The following is a 7,600-nucleotide window of genomic DNA, read 5'->3' on the forward strand; positions in this document are numbered from 1 at the left end:
CAAGTTGTTAGTCCCACAGTGCATCTACTACACCAGGCACGGGCAAACTTTGGTCCTTCGGGCATATTGGACTTCAACTCTACCTGGTGTTAGAAATTGTGGGAGTTGAAGTCCAAAACACCTGGAGGGCTGAAGTTTGCCCATGCATGTATTATTTATTTATTTATTTATTTATTTCGGACATTTGTATCCCGTCCTAGCTCGACCTCCACAGAGGGACTCAGGGCGGCTAACAACCGGCACACCATGGTGCCCACAATCAAAAGCATAAATATATAATTGAAATAAAAACAATATAAAAACAGTATAAAAACATTTGAACAGTTGCCAATTTAAGTCATCGTCCTAAAAGCGGTCCGTCAAGTCCATTAAAGCCATCGCTTTGCCAGCAGGTCAGCCTAGTCTGCAAAGGCCTGATCTCATAGCCAGGATTTCACTTGTTTCCGAAAGGTCAGGAGGGATTTTGCTTGGGAGGGAGTTGCACAGCTGAGGGGTCACCACAGAAAAGGCCCTGTCCCTTGTCCCCACCAAATGCGATTGTGATGAAGGGGGGGGGGGGGGACAATGAGCAGGGCCTCCCTGGATGATCTTAGGGTCCTAGGTGGATCATAGCAGGAGATACATTTGGACAAGTAAACAGGGCCAGAACCATTCAGGGCTTTATAGGCAAAAGCCAACACTTTGAATTGTGCTTGGAAGCTAATAGGCAGCCAGTGGAGCTGCCGTAGCAAGGGCGCTGTACATTGCTCTGGTGGGCAACCTGGCTGCCAAGTGTTGGACTAGTTGGAGCTTCCGGGCAGTGTTCAGAGGCAACCCCATGTAGAGTGCATTGCAGTAGTCTATTCGGGATGTAACCAGAGTGTGGACCACTGTGGCCACTGCTGAATGAATACACTTTGACATTGCTTTAACTGCCATGGCTCAATGCTATGGAATTCTTGGAGTTTTACTTGGTTGTACTATTGGGCAAAGAAGGCTAATGACCATGTGAAGTTGCAGCTTCCATGATTCCATGGCACTGAGGCATGGCAGTTAAAATGGTTTCTAACTAGATTAATTCTACAGTGTGAATGCACCTCCTGGCTCTACCAGTTCCCATAGAATAATGGGTTGACCTATGACCTGATACACCATTCAGCCATTGATTCAACAGGTCTTGCTTATCTGGGATTAATCTATTGGATTTCAGCCTAGAGAATGTTTCACTTTTTTCCTGGTAGTACCTGAAACCGGCACCTGGCCGCATTCTTTTCAAAATCTTTTTTTATTTTACTGTTTTATTTCTTTCATGTCAAAAGAACTGCATAAATCAACGTATAAAACTGATAAAACAGAGGGAGCACAAGCGGCAAAATAATTTTAGACCAAAAATGGGCAAAAGCAACCACATTGTCTGTAGCTTTAAACAGTTTTTCCTCTGTGCATAAGGCAGGGTGGTGTGGGCAGGCATACAGATGCAGAGTTGTTTGTTCTGCTCCACAATCGCACAAGGTGGAGGATACTTCTAGGTAGTGCCATTTTGCAAGGTTGTCTTCTGATCTGCCCACTCTACTTCTGAGACAGTTCAGGGACTTCCAGGTTGCCCATTCTTGGTTTGCCCCTGGAGGAAGACCCTCGTGGGGGGGGGGGGGGGCAACCAGGAAGAAGAAAACCGTGCACCACAAAGCACCCCACTAGGCCTTGCTGCGAACCTTATACTTTTAAACTTTAGGACTTCCAAAGGAGGCAAGTAGAGGCCCGTAAAGAAAAAAGGAGGAGAAGGAACCCTAGAAGGAGGGCTTCTAGAAAGCCGCATGCCTGAACGCCTCAGCCAGGAATTCCACATTCGGATTTAAAGAAGGGCTGCTCATCTTCTTTTCTGCTCCGTGTTGCTACCCAGCATAGCCACGCCTATCACTATGTCTTATTTTCAGGGTATAGCTTACATTGCGCAAATGCTTAGAAATCCTGTTATGGCTTATTTTATGGGTGGGTCTTATTTTCAGGGAAACACGTTATCAACTAGCAAGGCAAAAACATGTTCCCTCTTACTTTATATGTTAACGACATCATGGGTTTGTTTCATTATTTATTGCTTTGTTACATCATTTATTGTTTGTTATGTTATAGCAATGCTGTTGTTTCATTATCTGATGCCTATCACTGATGTTTCTGGAAGAAAGGGAAGGTAGAAATCTAATGCAAAAAGAAATAACTACAAAAGCCATATTTCATCATTAATTTATGAATGTATATTACATGTAGTAATACTTAGTAGATTTTAATTGTGTTGTTTTAATGTTTTTAACTATTTATAATTATTGATTGTTTGTTTTTATTATGTATATATTGAGGCATCAAATTGCTGCCGATTGGAAGCTGCCCTGAGTCCCTCCCAGGGGATTGAGAAGGGTGGGGTACAAATATTCGAAATAAATAAATAAATAATATACATAACCAGCTGCATTAAATCACTACTGACCGAGAGATCATGAGTTCGAAGCCAGCCTGGGTTGGAGTGAGCTCCTGACCATTAATAGTCTAGCTTGCTGTTGACCTTTGAATGTATCAAGTAGGAATTAGTTAAATTAGCTTTATGCGGGAAGGCTAATTTAACTAATTTATGAGGCCACAAAACCTTTCAGCAGCATGCGTAAGAATGAGAAAGTACTCCATCAAGGATTCAATGTCACAAGTGGACGGTGAAGGGGCAGCTCCCCCTGTAGCCAGAATCGATCATACCCCCATGAAGCTGGAAAGCTGGAATGTTAAATTGCCTCTGTGTCTGTCTATATATGTTGTATGTCTAGGGCATTGAATGTTTGCCATGTATATGTTCATTGTAATATGCACTGAGTCCCCTGCAGGGTGAGAAGGGCGGAATATAAATACAGTAAAAATAAATAATACTTTAGGATAATTCTGCATGGCAATTTGCAAAGACCGAAGAACCCTCTACATAGTTTTTTTTTCACATACACATTTATTTTATCCAGTGCCTTGTTTAGCCTTTGTTTTCTTTTTTTTTCCCACTTCTTGATCAAAATGTCTGGGATCAAGTATAACAGGCTAGTCCTAAATATACTCAGGAATAAATCCAGCCATTGCAACTCACAAATGGCTTTTGTTCCATGTAGTTCTCTCTCTACATTCACTGGAATTGATAATATCCTGGAGGAACGTATCTTTCTCTGGACGGAGGATGCACTAATGCATGAGTGAATATTAGGTTTGTTTTGAATATTCATGCAAATTCCATTAAGTATTTCAAGCTCACTGTTTCGTAATTGAACTTTGAATCCAATGCTTCAGATCCGTTCCATTCATGTGGAAAAATTGTCACTTTGCAACTTCACACTTTACCACTTTGCCAACATTTGCCACTTTACTAATGTTTTGTTAGCAATCACATAAGTGGTAATTAGATGTTAACATTCTTGCATGCCTAAAGACTTGTTATGTGACACGGAGCAACTAATTATAAGAATAGTTGTTCCGTCTTTCATACTTTCTGATGAATTGTCTAATGGCAAATATTAGCTGTTCCCTTTTGTAGGGGCACAAGCCTCAGCCTGAATATTTATGCAGCTTTTCTAATTTCAGTTTTGAAATCAGCTTAAACTACCTCACCCAAGGGTGCATGCTCAGCAAGAGATTTCAGTGTGTTGTTTCAGTGTAAATGCAAGGAAAAGCAGAGCCAGTTTGGGGACATGTTCTTTTGTTCCAAAGCTGATCACACCCTTAACAATGAAACAAACAAGAATGTGAAGTTGCAAGTTGTATGATTCATAAGTTGTGGCCAATTTAATTTGATCTTGTGTCACAATACTTAATCAAAAAGAAGATTAAAAAACAATGTGATGACATAAATTATGATTTTTCATATATTTTAGCAACTCAATAGTTCAGCCTGTTCATTTTATTGTTGGCAGCTTCAGAAGTGGTCTTTCTCTTATTTAAAATTTGCTTCCTCACAACCTTTTTCCTTCCAGTTCCTATTCCATGTATGGTGGAGCATAAATTTTCTGCAAAGGCAAAGTTCTTTAAGGTCTTGCAGTGGTCATTCTTATTCTAAATAATGGGAAGAATGGAGCTATGCCTGTATTCAGGGCTATATTGTCCCATTGAACTGAAACTTTCAATAAGAAACCCACTGTGAAAATTGGCATTGGGTATCTTTTATGCCATCTTATAAAAAGTACAACTCTGAGTTACTACATAATGATTTGGAAAGATTCTAGCCATTATTATTTTATATTAACACCTAAGATCATGTAAGAATTTGGAATAGTCTGTTAATCTGTATGTACAAATGTTATTTTCAAATTAAATCAACAAAAGTATTAATGTATGGTCGGCCCTCCATATCTATGGATTCTGTATCCATATATTCAACCATCCATGGCCTGAAAATATTCCAAAAAACTCCAAAAAGTAAATCTTGATTTCGCTATTTATATAAGCAATATTTTACTTTGCTATTGTATATAATGAGATTTTAATGAACAGTGGTACTTGGAACCAAACTCTTGTGGATACCAATGGCCAAGGGTGGCTCAACCCATTATGCAAAGTAAGCATTTGCAGTATAGTCGATTTTGCCCAGGGGCGCTCTTGAGGTGCTCTTGGGAGAAAATAGACCTTGACATATGCGAGTTGTAGTTACTGGGATGTATAGTTCACCTACAATCAAAGAGCATTCAGAACTCCACCAATGATGGAATTGAACCAAATATGGCACACAGAACTCCCACGACGAACAGAAAATATATATCAGTGATTGGTTGGGGGGGGGGGGCAAAATACTGTTTGCTTACCATTAAAAATTACCTAGGACTGCCTCTGCCAATGGTCCACTGTAAACCAAAAAAGTATATAGTATATTTTTATAGAATAGTGGCTGGCTTCCTGTACTGCAGATCAAAGGTAAAGGTAAAGGTTTCCCCTTGACATTAAGTCTAGTTGTGTCCGACTCTGGGGGGGTGGTGGTGGTGGTGCTCATCTCAATTTCTAAGTCGAAGAGCTGGCTTTGTCCATAGATGCCTCCAAGTCATGTGGTCAACATGACTGCATGGAGCGCCATTACCTTCCTGCCAAAGCGGTACCTATTAACCTACTCACATTTGCATGTTTTCAAACTGCTAGGTTGGCAGAAACACGAGCTAACAGTGGGCGCTCACCCCGCTCCCCGGATTCGAACCGCTAACCTTTTGGTCAGCAAGTTCAGCAGCTCAGCAGTTCAACCCACTGTGGCCCAAGGGCAGATACAGATTTGTAATCTGGAATGACAGATCCATAGGTACATCAAAGTCAATTAGATTATGTATTCATACTTATGGCACTATTGCTATATTTATAAATGCCCTTCTCCATCCCGCCCACTCAGAGCAATGGAGGTCTATTTTGATGGTGGGGACAGTGCAACAGGATGTTTCCAGCTTCCTCCTGCCAGTAAGCAACACAGAAGTAAGTGAAAATCAGAAGTAGGAGACCTTGCAGATCAATGGCAGGAGAGGGGTGGTAACATCATCCTGCTGTGTCCTGGTAACCATCAGGACAGACCAGCTTCCAGCAGGTTCATGGGGTGCCTGTGTAGACACTCCACAGCAAACTGGATCTCTTTTATCCATGTCCTAATTCAGATTAAATTGCTGTGTAGAATTAGCCTTGGTTACATGTTCATAACCATCTTATATATTCGAAGATAAGCCAAGTTATTCAGCTCTTTTTTTAGCTGAAAAAGCCTCCTTCGGCTTATAATGGGATCAAGGCTCTGAGCCATTGTTTGCAATATATGATATATTTCTCCCCTCTTAACAGTGTGTTTTGTTTTCCGAAGACTCCCTCACTCCGCTTCTCCTCCCAGGCTGGAGTTGCCCACTAAAATCGAAGTACAAAAAGTGTCCCCAGCAAACTTATTCAAATAATAATAATAAAAGATTAAATATTTGGTAGGTCATGTCAATTCACACAGAGAACAACAAAAAAAAGTTTTTAAGAGAGAGAGAAGGAGGAGGGAATGTTTTGCAAGGGGAGAGGAGGGGAAAGATTGCATGGGTTGGAGGAGAAGAAAAAGAGAAAGACTTGCAAATCTGCAAGATATTATTGTTATTATTATTATTATTATTATTATTATTTTCAAAAGAGAGAAGGGGTGTTCTTCCTTGGGCAAATGCATGCCCCAAAGCTTGTAAATAATAAATAGATTTTCCCCTAGAAATCTTTGCAAGCCCTGTATTATCTGTATATATCTATATGCGTTTTCATCTTATATATGAATTTCCCCTGAAAACTTTTGCAAGCCCAATTTCTGTGTATCTAAATGTATTAACTTTATATGTGCATTTTTGTTCCCTTAGAAGTGTTCACTGGCCTTTGCAAGCCCTATAGATCATATATATTGAGAGAGAGAGAGACGGGGGGGGGGAAGGTGAGAGATATGTCTAGATAGATATATAGGACTTGCAAATACTACAGGAGGGAAATGCACATATATAGAGGATTTGCAAACATTTCAGGGGAAAATGCATATGTGAAATTAGTATATATAATTATAGATCTATAATTTATATAGATATTGGCTGTTTGCCTATGTTGGAAGCCAGCCTGAGTCCCCATGGAGAGATAGGGTAGGATACAAATGAAGTTGTTGTTGTTGTTGTTGTTGTTGTTGTTGTTATGTTATTGTTGATACCATTTTGTTTTTGTAAACCCTACTTTTCCACTTACAGAGCTAGTTTACTATTTTTCTTTGAAATACGGTAAATATTCAAAACATTTAACCTACTGTTCCCTCAATGAATGTAATTTTATTGCTATCTATTTTTATTTTGAAATTTACCAGTAGCTGCTGCATTTCCTATCCTAGGCTTATACTTGAGTTGATAAGTTCCCCCAGTTTTTGTGGTAAAATTAGGTGTCTCAGCTTTTATTCATGTCAGCTTATACTTGAGTATATACGGTAAGTGACTCACGTAGGATTTTGGCCATCACTTTTATGAAATGTGATAAAAACTACTGAATTTCTCGGTTTCCCTTGCTTTTTTCAGGCTGGATGTTAAACAGTAAAGATGGGAAGAGAGAAAGGAACTTGTTCCAGGCCACATTGACATCTTCAGCTTAGAAGATGGAGTGGCGGAAGTAGCCGTTACTTACAGACCATGAAATATGTACAAGTGCACCTCAGACAACTGAAAGAAAGAAGAAAAAATTGACTGGCCTGGCCTTCCTCTGGAAACGTAAATGCCAGCAGTTAGTCAAATGTGCCTCTAGAGCTAATTCCAGCTCAAGACCGCTTGCAGAGATGAGAAAAATTCAGTAGTTTTTATCACATTTTGCAGAGATGAGAAAATATGACAGTTTCACTTCTTCCTGCATTCCATTTTCTAATACCTATGATTCTTTCTGAACTGAACGTGAAGTAATCAGCAAATATGTGTACATTCCCTTTTTTAATGAGCTTGCAATGAAATTTGTTCACTTTCCCTTGGTGAGGTTCAGTAGGTACAGCACACCCTAGTATAAAAGGACTTTATTTTATTAGTCTGCCATACATGACTCTGGATAGCGTCTTGGAAAAAAGAAATGGCAACCTTAAGTCTTTTAAGTCTAGTCATGTCCG

The sequence above is a fragment of the Anolis sagrei genome, chromosome 1 (assembly GCF_037176765.1).
Source record: "Anolis sagrei isolate rAnoSag1 chromosome 1, rAnoSag1.mat, whole genome shotgun sequence".
NCBI lineage: Eukaryota > Metazoa > Chordata > Lepidosauria > Squamata > Dactyloidae > Anolis > Anolis sagrei.